We start from the raw sequence: 17,243 nt of genomic DNA, 5'->3' as shown, positions 1-17,243 counted from the left end.
TCCACAATATCAATATTAAACTTAAAAGAACCATCTTCATTGATTAAATGTTTAATGTTTCAAAAGCAAAAGTAAATGTTAATTTTTAGGAACTCTCTACATGCCACGCACACCCCAGTGAAGTCTGCTTGGCAGGCCGAGAGGCCAGGAAGCACTCACGAGGCAAAGAGTTTCACGGAAACTCACCTCCTGGAGCTTTGGCATTCTCATTAACCAGTATACTCATACCCTATTCCTGGGTTAGTCTGGTGTATGGATCCACATACTCTATTTTATTATCTTATTATAAGTGCCTTTTAAGATTGAATTCTGACATAGCTAAGCCTTCGGCAATGTTCCAATGTCCTAGAAAGTCCTTGAGTTGACTATGGGCTTGGAATTCAGTAAGAATGTTGCCTATTCAGTGACATTCAGAATTGCCTCTGGTATTACACTGTCACTTAGAATAAAAGCCAAGATGCTCCCATATTCAGGATTTACAATGGTTTAGGAAGTAGATTGGGCTGTGGTTTTAGAGTATTGCATTATTCATGAGATGGTTAGCTAGAACTGAACTCCCTAATTAGAACCATGACTTGGATGTGAAAGTCCTTGCACTAGGAGTGTAAAGACCTCACACCTGGCTCCTAAGTCTATAGCCAACCTTAGATAGGGCTGACTTTGTCTCAGTTGTTTTCTTGCCCAGTTCCTGCCAGCCTTTGTGTTTACATTCCTCTGTTTTGTGTAAGAGTCATTAAGCATCCAGTAACCTCATTTGTACCTTGCTGATGTGTCACCTAACTTCCCTATTTTCTTCTCTATAAAAAGTTTGATGCTCAATTTGACAAATTACATTCAGATTCTACACAATCTCGTGTGTTGGTCTGTCTGTCATTTGCCGACTCTTTACCCACCTGTGACCAGAGACCCATTCCATGCAGAAAAAAAGGGACTCAGAGGGTCTGAGGCATCTACACAGGGTCTGAAAAAATAAGTAGGTTTTTTATGACAATATCACATTTTTATTAAATTATTTTATGTATTTATATTCCAAAAGTTTCCCCCTTCCAGATCCCTCTTCCCTGAGTTCTTCACTACAACCCACACCCCACTGCCTCTGAGAGGGAAATGGAGAAAAACTTGAAGCAGTCCCACTAAAATCAGGGAAAAGAAAAGAAGTAAGGTTTTTTGTTTTTTTTTTTCCCTCTGGGTATGAACAAAATAGCCAACAACAACAATTGAAAATTGCCACATACCCACATATATAAAACCATTATAGTAGCCTTGCACTTTACAAGCTTAAGAAGTCAGCAGAAGAAATAAATATACCTCATGCAACAGAGATGCAAAGTTAACTCTACACATGTGTTACAAATTTCAAATCCTTCCTTCTAAGACAATTATAGCACATCGAATAAGTATATAAGGTCATTTAGAAAATCAAAAACAAAAAGATAAACCTTCTCAGCACTTCATGGTACCTTCTACAAAACTGACCATATAATCGTCACAAAACAGCCCTCAACAGATATGAAAATATTGAAATAATCCAGTGAAGCCTATCAGATCACCACAGACAAAGGCTGATCTTCAATAACAACATAAATGATAGGAAGCCCACATACACATGGAAGCTGAACAACACTCTACTCAATGAGAATGTGGTCAAGGAAGAAATAAAGAAAGAAATTAAAAACTTTTAAGAGTTTAATGAAAATGAAACCACAATATACCCAAACTTATGGGACACAGTGAAAGCAGTCTTAAGAGGAAACCTCATAGCTTTGAGTGCCTCCAAAAAGATACTGGAGAGAGCATACAGGAACAGCTTGACAGCACACCTAAAAGCTCTAGAACAAAAGAAGAAAATACACCCAAGAGGAGTAGATGGCAGGAAATAATGAAACTTAGGGCTTAAATCAACCAAGTGGAAACAAAAAGAGCTATACAAAGAATCAACCAAACCAGGAGCTGGTTCTTTGAGAAAACCAACAAAATAGATAAACCATTAGCCAGACCAACTAGAGGACATAGGGACAGTGGACATAGGGACAGTATCCTAATTAACAAAATCAGAAATGAAAAGGAACACATTACAACAGGATCTGAGGAAATGTAAAAAGAATCATCATATCCTACTACAGAAGTATATACCCAACAAAACTGTAAAACCTGGATGAAATGGACAATTTTCTAGGCAGATACCTGGTAGCAAAGTTAAATCAGGATCATATTAAGGTCTAAACAATCCCATATCCCCTAAACAAATAGAAAGAGTCATTAATAGTCTCCCAACCAAAGCAAGCCCAGGAAAAGATGGGTTTAGTGCAGAGTATTATGATACCTTCAAACAAGATCTACGTCCAATACTCCTCAAACTATTCCATAAAAGAGAAACAGAAGGTACTCTACCCAATTCATTCTATGTAGCCACAATTACTCTGATATCTAAACCACACAAAGACCAACAAATAAAGAATACTTCAGACCAATTTCCCTTATGAATATCGATGCAAAAATACTCAATACAATTATCTCAAAGTGAAATCCAAGAACACATCAAAACAATCATTCTTCATGATCAAGTAGGTTTCATCGCAAGAACACAGGGATGGTTCAATATACAGAAATCCATCAATGTAATCCACTATATAGACAAACTCAACGACAGAAACCACATGATCATCTCATTAGATGCTGAGAAAGTATTTGACAAAATCCAACACCCATTCATGATGAAAGTCTTGGAAAGATCAGGAATTCAAGGCCCATACCTAAACATAATAAAAGCAATATACAGCAAACCAGTAGCCAACATCAAAGTAAATGGTGAGAAGCTGGAAGCAATCCCACTAAAATCAGGGACTAGACAAGGCTGCCCACTTTCTCCCTACCTATTCAACATTGTACTTGAAGTCCTAGCTAAAGCAATTAGACAACAAAAGGAGATCAAGAGGATACAAATTGGAAAGGAAGAAGTCAAAATATCACTATTTGCAGATGATATGATAATATGTACATATATATATATATATGCATATATCCCCAAAAATTCCACCAGAGAACTCCTAAACCTTATAAACAACTTCAGCGAAATAGCTCCATAAAAAAAAGCCTCAAACAAATCAATGCCCTTTCTCTAAACAAAGGATAAACAGACTGAGAAAGAAATTAGGGAAACAAAACCCTTCACAATAGTCACATATAATATAAAATACCTTGGTGTGACTCTAAGTGAAAAATCTGTATGATAAGAATTTCAAGTCTTTGAAGAAGGAAATCAAAGACAATCTCAGAAGATGGGAAGAACTCCCATGCTCATGGATTGGTAGGGTTAATATAGAAAAAATGGCCATCTTACTGAAATAAATCTACAGATTCAATGCAATCCCCATCAAAATTCCAACTCAATTCTTCAACGAATTAGAAAGAGCAATCTGCAAATTCATCTGGAATAACAAAAAAACTAGGATAGCAAAAATTCTTCTCAAGAATAAAAGAACCTCTGGTGGAATCACCATCCCTGACCTTAAGCTGTACTACAGAGCAATTGTAATAATAACTGCATGGTACTGGTACATCGACAGACAGGTAAATGAATGGAATAGAACTGAAGACCCAGAAATGAACCCACACACCTATGGTCACTTGATCTTTGACAAAGGAGCTAAAATCATCCAGTGAGAAAAAGACAGCATTTTCAACAAATGGTGCTGGCACAACTGGTTGTTATCATGTAGAAGGATGCGAATTGATCCATTCTTATTTCCTTGTACAAAGCTCAAGTCTAAGTGGATCAAGGAACTCCACATAAAACCTGAGACACTGAAACTTATAGAAGAGAAAGTGGGGGAAAGCCTCGAAGATATGGGCACAGGGGAAAAATTCCTGAACAGAAGAGCAATGGTTTGTACTGTAAGATCAAGAATGGACAAATGGGAACTCATAAAATTGCAAAGCTTCTGTAAGGCAAAGGACACTGTCAATAAGACCAAAGGCCACCAACAGATTGGTAAAAAGATCTTTACAAATCCTAAATCTGATAGGGGGGCTAATATCCACTATATACAAAGAACTCAAGAAGTTGTACTCCAGAAAACCAAATAACTCTATTTAAAAATGGGGTACAGAGATAAACAAAAGAATTCTCAACTGAGGAATTCCAAATGGCTGGGAAGCACCTGAAAAAATTTTCAACATCCTTAGTCATCAGGGAAATTCAAATCAAATCAACCCTGAGATTCCACCTCACACCAGTCAGAATGGGTAAGATGAAAAACTCAGGTGACAGCAGATGCTTTCAAGGATATGGAGAAAGAAGAACACTCCTCCATTGCTGGTGGGATTGCAAACAGGTACAACTACTCTGGAAATCAGTCTGGTGGTTCCTCAGAAAATTGGACATAGTACTACCTGAGGACCCACTAATACTACTCCTGGACATATACCCAGAAGATGCTCCAACATATAATAATGACACATGCTCCACTATGTTCATAGCAGCCTTGTTTATAATAGTCAGAAGCTGGAAAGAACCCAGATGTCCCTCAACAGAGGAATGGATACAGAAAATGTGCTACATTTACACAATGGAGTACTTCTCAGCTATTAAAAACAATGAGTTCATGAAATTCTTAGGCAAATGCATGGATCTGGAGGATATCATCCTAAGTGAGGTAACCCAATCACAAAAGAACACACATGATATGCAATCACTGATAAGTGGATAATAGCCCAGAAGCTCAGAATGTCCAAGATATGATTTTCAAAACACATGTAATTCAAGAAGAAGGAAGACCAAAGTGTGGACACTCTGATCCTTCTTAGAAGGCAAACAAAATACCCATGGAAGGAGTTACAGAGACAAAGTTCAGAGCAGAGACTGAAGGAATGACCATCCAGAAACTGCTCCACCTGGGGTATCATCCCCATAAGCAACCACCAAATCCAGACACTATTGCAGATGCCAACAAGAGCTTGGTAACAGAAGCCTGATATAGCTGTCTCCTGAGAGGTTCTGCCAGTGCCTGACTAATACAGAAGTGGATGCTCACAGTCATCTATTAGATGGAGCACAGGGACCCCAATAAAGGAGGTAGAGAAAGGACCCAAGGAGCTGAAGGAGTTTGCAGCCCCCTAGGAGGAACAACAATATGAACCAGCCAGTTCCCCCAGAGCTCCCTGGGACTAAACCACCAACTAAAGAGTACACATAAAGGGATACATCGCTCCAGCTGCATATGTAGCAGAGGATGGCCTAGTCTGTCATCAATGGGAGGAGAAGCTCTTGGTCTTGTGTAGGTTCTATGTCCCATTACTAGATAATGCCAGAGCCGGAAAGCAGGAGTGAGTGGGTTGGTGAACAGGAGGAGGGGGATGGGATAGGGGATTTTCAGGGGGGAAATTGGGAAATGGGATAATATTTGAAATGTAAATAAAGAAAATATCTAATAAAAAAACACAAACCAAACCAGAAAATATTTTAAATCTTTAAAAAGAAGCAAACCAAAACCAAATTATATTCTCAGTCTTTGCAATTCAAAAATGTTTAGCATGAACAATATTTGAGATGTAAAGTTTAGATTATTTCTAAATATGATTTATGCAATCAAGGTTTTCTTAAACAATTCAGTTCACAGGAATATAATGTGTACCATCAGACAGTAGGGTATATTCCATATACATTCTTCCTATATTATGATATGACATAAATGTTCCTGAATGAAGTTTTATGTTAATGTTTAAGATGTAAATTCTTTAGAGGGCAACTTAGTGAAATTATGTTCACTTAAAAATAAGCATCATGGGGTATGAGTGAGAGGGAGCGCTTTGCCTGAGCATCTGCAGCAGACATCCTGGTTCCAGGACACCGCCGAGTGTATTCTGCACAGGTGAGAGTACGGAATACAGAAACTAAAAGCTTCTGGGACAGGGGAAGCCACAGAGCTTCTAAGGCAGCCCCCTTTTCGGGCCCCAGACAGCTGGCCACTTTCCTGGCCAGAGGTTAGGGATCCGACCGGCCCGGGAACGCTTTGCCTGAGCATCGGCAGCAGACATCTTGGTACCAGGACCCCACCAAGTGTATTATGCACAGGCCACAGACATCTGCCCACCTTCCCAGCCAGAGGAAAGGGATCCAAGCTGAGAGGGAGCACTTTACCTGAGCATCCGCAGCAGACATCTTGGTTCCTCAGGGTACCGCCAAGTGTATTCTGCACAGGCCCCAGACAGCTGGCCACTTTCCCAGCCAGAGGATAGGAATCCGGCCAGAGGATAGGGATCCGACCAGCCCAGGAGCGCTTTACCTGAGCATCTGCAGCAGACATCTTGGTTCCGGGACCCCACCGAGTGTATTCTGCACAACCCCAGAGATTACCAGATAGCATAAGGCAAATGCAAGAATCCTACTAACAGAAATCAAGACCACTCACCATCATCCGAATGCAGCACTCCCACCCCACCTAGTCCTGGGCATCCCAACTCAACCGAAAAGCTAGACCCGGATTTAAAAGCATATCTCATGATGATGGTAGAGGACATCAAGAAGGACTTTAATAACTCACTTAAAGAAATACAGGAGAACATTGCTAAAGAGTTACAAGTTCTCAAAGAAAAACAGGAAAACACAACCAAACAGGTAGAAGTCCTCAAAGAAAAACAGGAAAACACATCCAAACAGGTGATGGAAATGAACAAAACTATACTAGACCTAAAAAGGGAAGTAGACACAATAAAGAAAACCCAACGTGAGGCAATGCTGGAGATAGAAACCCTAGGAAAGAAATCTGGAACCATAGACGTGAGCATCAGCAACAGAATACAAGAGATGGAAGAGAGAATCTAGGGGCAGAAGATTCCATAGAGAACTTGGGCACAACAATCAAAGAAAATACAAAATGCAAAAGGATCATAACTCAAAACATCCAGGAAATACAGGACACAATGAGAAGACCAAACCTACGAATAATAGGAGTTGATGAGAATGAAAATTTTCAACTTAAAGGGCCAGCAAATATCTTCAACAAAATAATAGAAGAAAACTTCCCAAACCTAAAGAAAGAGATGCCCATGAACATACAAGAAGCCTACAGAACTCCAAATGGACTGGACCAGAAAAGAAATTCCTCCTGAAACATGATAATCAGAACAACAAAGGCACTAAATAAAGACAGAATATTAAAAGCAGTAAGGGAGAAAGGTCAAGAAACATATAAAGGCAGGCCAATCAAAATTACACCAGACGTTTCACCAGAGACTATGAAAGCCAGAAGAGCCTGGACAGATGTTATACAGACATTAAGAGAACACAAATGCCAGCCCAGGCTACTATACCCGGCCAAACTCTCAATTACCATAGATGGAGAAACCAAAGTATTCCACGACAAAACCAAATTCACCCATTATCTGTCCACGAATACAGCCCTTCAAAGGAAAATAACAGAAAAAAACAATACAAGGATGGCAATCACGACCTAGAAAAAGCAAGAACGTAATTCCTCAACAAAACAAATACAAGACAGCCACAAGAACAGAATGGCAACTCTAACAACAAAAATAAAAGGAAGCAACAATTACTTTTCCTTAATATCTCTTAATATCAGTAGACTCAATTCCCCAATAAAAAGACATAGACAAACAGACTGGCTACACAAACAGGACCCAACATTCTGCTGCTTACAGGAAACCCATCTCAGAGAAAAAGACAGACACTACCTCAGAGTGAAAGGCTGGAAAACAATTTTCCAAGCAAATGGCCTGAAGAAACAAGCTGGAGTAGCCATTCTAACATCGAATAAGATCGACTTCCAACCCAAAGTTATCAAAAAAGACAAGGAGGGACACTTCATACTCATCAAAGGTAAAATCCTCCAAAAGGAACTCTCAATTCTGAATATCTATGCTCCAAATGCAAGGGCAGCCACATTCATTAAAGACAATTTAGTAAAGCTCAAAGCACACATTGCACCTCACACAATAATAGTGGGAGACTTCAACACACCACTTTCATCAATGTACAGATCATGGAAACAGAAACTAAACAGGGACACAGTGAAACTAACAGAAGTTATGAAACAAATGGACTTAATAGATATCTACAGAACATTTTATCCTAAAACAAAAAGATATACCTTCTTCTCAGCACCTCAAGGGACCTTTTCCAAAATTGAGCATATAATTGGTCACAAAACAGGCCTCAACAGATACAAAAATATTGAAATTGTCCCATGCATACTATCAGACCACCATGGACTAAGGGTGATCTTCAATAACAACATAAATAATGGAAAGCCAACATTCACATGGAAACTGAACAACACACTTATCAATGATACCTTGGTCAAGGAAGGAATAAAGAAAGAAATTAAAGACTTTTTAGAGTTTAATGAAAATGTAGCCACAACATACCCAAACCTATGGGACCCAATGAAAGCATTTCTAAGAGGAAAACTCATAGCTCTGAGTGCCTCCAAAAAGAAACTAGAGAGAGCACACACTAGCAGCCTGACAACACACCTAAAAGCCCTAGAAAAAAGGGAAGACAATTCACCCAAGAGGAGTAGATGGCAGGAAATAATCAAAATCAGGGGTGAAATCAACCACGTGGAAACAAGAAGAACTATTCAAAGAATTAACCAAACTCGGAGTTGGTTCTATGAGAAAATCAACAAGATAGATAAACCCTTAGCTAGACTCACTAGAGGGCACAGGGAAAACATCCTAATTAACAAAATCATAAATGAAAAGGAAGACATAACAACAGATCCTGAAGAAATCCAAAACACCATCAGATCCTTCTGCAAAAGGCTATACTCAACAAAACTCGAAAACTTGGACGAAATGGGCAAATTTCTAGACAGATACCAGGTACCAAAGTTAAATCAGGATCAAGTTAACGATCTAAACAGTCCCATATCCCCTAAAGAAATAGAAGCAGTCATTAATAGTCTCCCAGCCAAAAAAAGCACAGGACCAGATGGTTTTAGTGCAGAGTTCTACCAGACATTCAAAGAAGATCTAATTCCAGTTCTGCACAAAATATTCCACAAAATAGAAGTAGAAGGAACTCTACCCAACTCATTCTATGAAGCCACAATTACTCTGATACCTAAACGACAGAAAGATCCAACAAAGATAGAGAACTTCAGGCCAATTTCGCTTATGAATATAGATGCAAAAATCCTCAATAAAATTCTCGCTAACCGAATCCAAGAAAACATTTAAGCAATCATCCATCCTGACCAAGTAGGTTTTATTCCAGGGATGCAGGGATGGTTTAATATAGGGAAATCCATCAACGTAATCCATTGTATAAACGAACTGAAAGACAAAAACCACATGATCATCTCGTTAGATGTGGAAAAAGCATTCAACAAGATCCAACACCCATTCATGATAAAAGTCTTGTAAAGATCAGGAATTCAAGGCCCATACCTAACCATGATAAAAGCAATCTATAGCAAACCAGTAGCCAACATCAAAGTAAATGGTGAGAAGCTGGAAGCAATCCCACTAAAATCAGGGACTAGACAAGGCTGTGCACTCTCTCCATACCTATTCAACATTGTACCTGAAGTCCTAACCAGAGCAATTAGACAACAAAAGGAGATCAAGGGGATACAAATTGGAAAAGATGAAGTCAAACTATCACTTTTTGCGATGATATGATAGTAAATATAAGTGACCCTAAAAATTCCACCAGAGAACTCCTAAGCCTGATAAACAGCTTCAATGAAATAGCTGGATATAAAATTAACTCAAACAAGTAAATGGCCTTTCTCTACATAAAAGATAAACAGGCTGAGAAAGAAATTAGGTAAACAACACCCTTCTCAATAGTCACAAATAATATAAAATCCCTTGGTGTGACTCTAACTAAGGAAGTGAAAGATCTGTATGATAAAAACTTCAAATCTCTGAAGAAAGAAATTAAAGAAGATCTCAGAAGATGGAAAGATCTCCCATGCTCATGGATTGTGTAAAAATGGCTATCTTGCCAAAAGCAATCTACAGATTCAATGCAATCCCCATCAAAATTCCAAATCAATTCTTCAACGAATTAGAAAGAGCAATCTGCAAATTCATATGGAATAACAAAAAAAAAATGGATAGCAAAAACTCTTCTCAAGGATAAAAGAACCTCTGGTGGAATCACCATGCCTGACCGAAAGCTTTACTACAGAGCAATTGTGATAAAAACTGCATGGTATTGGTATAGTGACAGACAAGTAGACCAATGGAATAAAATTGAAGACGCAGAAATGAACCCAAACACCTATGGTCACTTGATCTTCAACAAGGGAGATAAAACCATCCAGTGGAAGAAAGACAGCATTTTCAACAAATGGTGCTGGCACAACTGGTTGTTATCATGTAGAAGAATGCGAATTGATCCATTCCTATCTCCTTGTACTAAGGTCAAATCTAAGTGGATCAAGGAGCTTCACATAAAACCAGAGACACTGAAACTTATAGAGGATAAAGTGGGGAAAAGTCTTGAAGATATGGGCACAGGGGGAAAATTCCTGAATAAAACAGCAATGGCTTCCACAGTAAGATTGAGAATTGACAAATGGGACCTCATGAAACTGCAAAGCTTCTGCAAGGCAAAAGACTATCAATAAGACAAAAAGACCACCAACAGATTGGGAAAGGATTTTTACCTATCTTAAATCACATAGGGGACTAATATCCAATATATATAAAGAACTCAAGAAGGTGGACTCCAGAAAATCAAATAACCCCATTAAAAAATGGGGCTCAGAACTGAACAAAGAATTCTCACCTGAGGAATATCGAATGGCAGAGAAGCACCTGAAAAAATGTTCAACATCCTCAATCATCAGGGAAATGCAAATCAAAACAACCCTGAGATTCCACCTCACACCAGTCAGAATGGCTAAGATCAAAAATTCAGGTGACAGCAGATGCTGGCAAGGATGTGGAGAAAGAGGAACACTCCTCCATTGTTGGTGGGATTGCAAGCTTGTACAACCACTCTGGAATTCAGTCTGGCGGTTCCTTAGAAATTTGGACATAGTACTACTAGAGGATCCAGCAATACCTCTCCTGGGCATATATCGAGAAGATGTCCCAACAGGTAAGAAGGACACATGTTCCACTATGTTCATAGCAGCCTTATTTATAATAGCCAGAAGCTGGAAAGAACCCAGATGTCCCTCAACAGAGTAATGGATACAGAAAATGTGGTACATTTACACAATGGAGTACTACTCAGCTATTAAAAACAATGAATTTATGAAATTCCTAGGCAAATGTATGGACCTGGAGGGCATCATCTTGAGTGAGGTAACACAATCACAAAGGAACTCACACAATATGTACTCACTGATAAGTGGATATTAGCCCAAAACTTTGGATACCCAAAATATAAGATACAATTTGCTAAACGCAGGAAACTCAAGAAGAATGAAGACCAAAGTGTGGACACTGTGCCTCTTCTTAGAATTGGGAATAAAACACCTATGGAAGGAGTTACAGATACAAAGTTTGGAGCTGTGACGAAAGAGTGGACCATCTAGAGACTGCCATATCCAGTGATCCACCCCATAATCAGCTTCCAAACTCTGACACCAGTGCATACACTAGCAAGATTTTGCTGAAAGGACCTGATATAGCTGTGTCTTGTGAGACTATGCAGAGGCCTAGCAAACACAGAAGTGGATGCTCACAGTCAGCTATTGGATGGATCACAGGGCTCCCAATGGAGGAGCTAGAGAAAGTACCCAAGGAGCTAAAGGGATCTGCAACCCTATAGGTGCAACCACATTATGAACTAACCAGTACCCCGGAGCTCTTGGCTATAGCTGCATATGTATCAAAAGATGGCCTAGTTGGCCATCACTGGAAAGAGAGGCCCATTGGACACACAAATTTTATATGCCCCAGTACAGGGGAATGCCAGGGCCAAAAAGTTGGAATGGGTGGATAGGGAAGTGGGGGGGGGGGGAGAGTATGTGGGACTTTTGGGATAGCATTGGAAATGTAATTGAGGAAAATACATAATGAATAAATATTTAAAAAATAAGCATCATAACAGGCTCCTGCTTTTCAAAGGTACACGTAAAAATACATTTACATCTTAAATTTCTAGACAAAGCTCATTTATGCAAAAAGGCAGCAATTTTTTATATGCACCAATTTGCTGAAAAGGCCATTACTTTTTATTAGGAACAATAATGTTTCTCAAGATGTTGGCAACAAGATATAGTATAGGAAACATTTCATACAGAGTATTTCTCCCTTTAATTATATCCCAGAATTGAGTGGTACACCTTCTTGGCTGTGGGAAGTTGGCATATTTGATGGACTATGTAAGAAGGTCTCTTTGTACACAAACCAAGCATTTCATCCCCATAGTATCATATTCCAAAAGGCAAAGACCACAGATACTTTTAGGAATCCAATACTCGTCACAATGACAAATAGACATGACATTCCTGAGTTACAAGGCTCAAGTTCCTTAACAATATTGTACCTGGTAGCTATTTTAATATCTGTAAGAGCTTTAGCCAACCACAGAAAAGTAGCAACAAGAGTAATAGTAAAGCCAGTCTTGGGGAGTTTATAACTATCCCTGTAAAGTTTTGTTTAACCAACGTAGGACAGCAGTATGGTACAAGAACACCAAGACTGCGATTGTAACTTTGAACTGTACAGGAGAGTAATTATCTATAAGGCCATGGTTTTTCCAGGTCACCTCACACACATTGACACTTAGAGGTACATGAAATGATGCCTGATTCAACCTGAATGAATAACCAATAGAAGCCGTAAACATCTTTTTTTAATTTATTTACATTTCAAATGTTATCTCCTTTCCCAATTTGTCCCCTGGAAATCCCTTATCCTGTCCCTCCTCCCAGAGCTTCTATGAAGGTGTTCCCCCATCTATCCTCACATTCCCATCTCTTCACCCTCATATTCCCGTACACTGGGGCATTGAACCTTCACAGGAACCAAAGCCCTCCTTTCCCGTTGATGCCAGATAAGGCCATCTTCTGCTACATGTGCAGCTGGATCCATGAGTCCCTCCACGCATATTCTTTGGTCAGTGGTTTAGTTTCTGGGAGTTCTGGGGTGTGGAGGGGTCTGATTGATTGATATCATTGTTCCTCCTATGGGATTGCAAACCCCTTCAGCTCCTTGGGTCCTTTCTCTAACTCCTCCATTGGTGACTGTGGTCTCCCTTAACCCATCTGCTTGAACCTGCTTGCTCAAGGGTGGAGCTTCCTGCTCATTCGTCCTGCCACGCCTACTGCTGGACCCTGCCTTTGCTGCTTGGAGGAGGCACACACGTGTTTGTCCTGCTACTGGACCCTGAGTTACTTGGCGGGAAATCGGGTTCCCTCCCCCTTCCTTTATAACTGAGTGTCTGGAAATAGTAAAATTGAGCTTTGATCAGAATCTTGTCTTAGCTTCATTCTTTTCTCTCGCTGCCTAGCCCCTCTTCTCTTCCAGGTTTCCAAAATGCCTTTCCAGGCTAGAACCCAGGCTGTGATCTGCTGGCCGGACACAACAGGTGACAATTCACTTGAGTTTCTATTTTGCCCTTAAATCCACCACAGGCAGCAAAAGCAAAGACAGAAGCAAATCACCCATGGACCTTGATGAGGTGGAGCGGACCTTGAGTGGGTTGAGGTTAATCTGGAAGGCAGACAATCCTCTGTGGGAAAGGAGGAAAAAGAGCAGGAAAAGTCTTTTTATACCAGCTCATCTATGTGCTAGATGCAATCAAGACAGCCTGCAAAACCTAGATCCTTCCAGGAAACCATCAGACATATCAAATCACCACAGTTCTTTGGAAATAAGGTTTAAAATGATCTTCCATACTATCTGAACTTATGAGGTGGCTGCTAAGATGCTGAGGTGCTTTAATGAGGATTCGAGTTGTTTGTTTCCAAGACTGGCTGCCATGGAGATAAAGAGATAGGGAGTGGAAATGATAGGAAAATGCTTCAAAGCTTACAAGTCTTATTGGGATAGAGAGAGCTATTTTCCTAAATAAAATCTTACCAATATTCTACTAGCCTATTGTCAATTTCCAGATTCCTAAAATATTTTATTCTTCCCCCCCTCTATCCCTCCATTTATCTTAGTACATTTTTAGATGAAGAAATTATCAGAGATATAATAAGGGAAATTATTTTCTTTTTAAAATTCTTTCATATTATACAGTAAAATAGAAAGCTGCTAGAGTAAAAGGACTTCTATATTTCTATACCCTACCATCCTTGGAAAGTCATCAGTTATTTTAAAATATTATTTTAATATGTTTCTATTGAAATAGAATTGTATCAAATTTTTCTCTCCCCTTCCTCCTCAATCCCCTCATAGATAGATAGATAGATAGATAGATAGATAGATAGATAGATAGATAGATAGATAGATAGATAGATAGATAGATAGATACCTTGATAAGTCTGCTTTTGTTCTTGTGTATATAGTTTCACAACTGAGCTGTCTGCATTGGACAATCAACAAGCGTGGCTCATCCTTGGAAAAGGCTAATTCTCCTTCTTCCAGCAGTCAATAGTTACGTACAGCTCTTTGTCTAGAGGTGGTACCCTCTGAGATTTCCACAAAACTTTTAAAAATGCTCACTGATATGTATGTTCTTCTGATCATGTTTATACAGCTGTTTCTAGGAGAGACCGGTTCACAGTGCACTTCCAGGTATTCTGGAACTTACAGTCTTTTCATCCCATCTCCTGTAATGTTCCCTGCAGTAACTGTGGTCTAGATGTAGCCATTAGGACTGGGCTACCCACAATCTCTTGATCTTTGCATTGTGCCCAGTTGTGGTTTTCTGTGCTGGTCTCCATTTGCTATAAAGAAAGGTTTCTGAGATGACAAATGGTAACTACACTTACCCAGGACAAGTGCCTCACACAGAGAGGGCTCATGAGCCTTCATTCCTCAACTAGGCTTGTGGGTTTGTAGATAGAGGAGTGTTAGGAACTGAGTTATTTTTAAAAGGCATTGCAAAGTTATTAATTGAATCATATAATGCATTTCAATCTATTGATTTTTTTATAATTATTATACTTAAATGTATACTTTCTTCCAGTGGCTTTTCTTTAAGTTGACTCCTGAGTCATTTTGACAGAAATCAAATGACTAGGAGAATCCCAACATGTAGGATATTAAGATGTTTCAGATGCATCTTGTTCATTTCTTGCCTTCAACCATGAACCAACCATTTTTCCAAGAGCCTTGGTTTCTTTTTATGAAATATTACAAAGCTAAAATCAGAGTACTAAGGCTGCTCACTGCTAATAGATTCAGTGTTGCCTCTGGGCTGTCTCAGTAGACCAATGAAGAGAAAATACATGTAAAGATAAAATAACTCGTTTTCATAGTGATATTTTTTTATTTTAGGTTCAGGACTATACAGTTTAATCTCTTCAGTATCCCATTCGTATCTCATTTCTTTAACACTGAGAATGTTGTCTTTTTCACTGAAAGGGAAATAACAATATTTCTCAAGAATCTTGTTTTGCCCTTTTATAGGTGATAGCCCCAGTTAGAGCACATGACCTGGAAGAATCGGCAATTACTCACTTGCTTTTTCCATATAAAAAGAATTAATGTCAGGCATGGTAGTACATGACTTTAATACCAGAATTAGGGAGAGAGAAAGAGAGACAGATGAATCTCTGTAGGTTCAAAACCAGTTTGGTCTACAATAATAAAAACCAGTCTCAAAAAGGAAAAAAAAAAAACTTTTACAAGGTCCTACCCCTTAATGAAGAGCTACAGGTAATTAACAGCTGCTATGAGAGAAGCAATCTTCTCCAGGGACAAGACTCCTCGTTGGTTATCCATTCCCAAGTGGTCAGCACTTAACCACTAAACACTTATGCCTAGGAACAACATTAAATGGACTCAGAAATATATATGTACATATATGTATATATGTGTATATATATGTATGTATATATGTGTATATATATATGCAACAATATTAAAGAAAAAGGAAGTCATGAATTTAAGAGGGAGTGGAAAGGACACAAAAAAGGGTTGAAGAAAAGACAGGAAAGTATAGGGTGCACTTATATAAGTACAGTACTTGTATATAAATTTCTCAAAAAAATGAAATGGAAAAATAAGACACAATAATACTTACAAAGCAGTACTACTCCAACCTCTATCAGTATATGTAGGTTCTGCAGCCTCTGGGTGTGGCCTAATGGCCTGTGAGGAAGTCTTCCACATCTCCCTAGTGGTACGAGTGCCACATCCTTAGGCATACTGCATGACACAAGATAAGAGTATCACTAGTTAGGCTCAGATTGGATCCAGACCATGGCAGTGGCTGCTTTACCTGTCTTTATGGAAGTGCCCTCATGTGCTGGCACCCTGAAACCTCTCCATAGTGACAGTGGGATGGTTGGCTAACCCAGAGTTCATTTACATTTCCCCATTGATCCAAAGGCTGAAAAAAAAATGTTTGCTGCTGCACACATAGTACAGGAGATACACACCTCCATGCTGGTCCAGAGTCAGTTTCCCTGGTTCCTGACTCTGCCTAGTTAACCCTTTCCTGGATCCTGGTTCCCTCAAGTATGTTTCTTGAAAACAGTTTAAATACTTCCTGTAAACTAACCTCAGCTTCTCCCATGTGATCTGGTTGTAGTATACCAAAAGGCCCTAGTCATATATCCATACTATATTCTTTTTTATTCACTCTCACTTTGGACTTAATGTTAAGAGTAACTAACCAGTACCCCCCAGAGCTTGTGTCTCTAGCTGCATAAGTAGCAGAGGATGGCCCAGTTGGCCATCAATGGGAGGAGAGGCCCTTAGTCTTTCAAAGATTATATGACCCAGTTCAGGGGAATGCCAGGGCCAGAAAGCAGGAGTGGGTGGGTTGGGGAGCAGGGCGGGGAGAGGGTATAGGGGGCTTTGGGGATAGCATATGAAATGTAAATGAAGAAAATATCTAATAAAAATATGAGATTAAAATAAATAAATAATAAAAAACAGAAAAAAAGAGTAAGTACATACTTGATGTTGACCACAGCCATTTTTATGTTTATATTTGTCAAGAAGCATTTAACAATTTTGGATTGTGTATAATTCGTTTTCCTTTAAGTACCTTGCTAAAGTGATGCAAATAATAGTCTTGCCCCTAAGTAGTGCTTACAATTAGTACTTTTACATATAAACAAACTTGAGTTCTCTGTAAGAGCACCAACTGCTATTAACTATTGAGCTATGTCTCTGCATCAAGCCTCTATATT

General features: G+C 39.2%; 1 pseudogene; it reads right to left on the bottom strand.

Annotated features, from left to right (window-relative positions):
* Nucleotides 1-12,246: 12,246 nt before the first annotated feature.
* Nucleotides 12,247-17,027, bottom strand: LOC110287165 (synaptophysin-like protein 1; annotated as a pseudogene).
* Nucleotides 17,028-17,243: the final 216 nt, after the last annotated feature.

Source organism: Mus caroli, unplaced genomic scaffold (genome assembly GCF_978045245.1).
Source record: "Mus caroli unplaced genomic scaffold, Mus_caroli_1 scaffold_5, whole genome shotgun sequence".
Taxonomy (NCBI): Eukaryota; Metazoa; Chordata; class Mammalia; order Rodentia; family Muridae; genus Mus; species Mus caroli.
The sequence above is the reverse complement of the archived record's forward strand: the minus strand, read 5'-3'. Positions and strand labels throughout refer to the sequence as shown.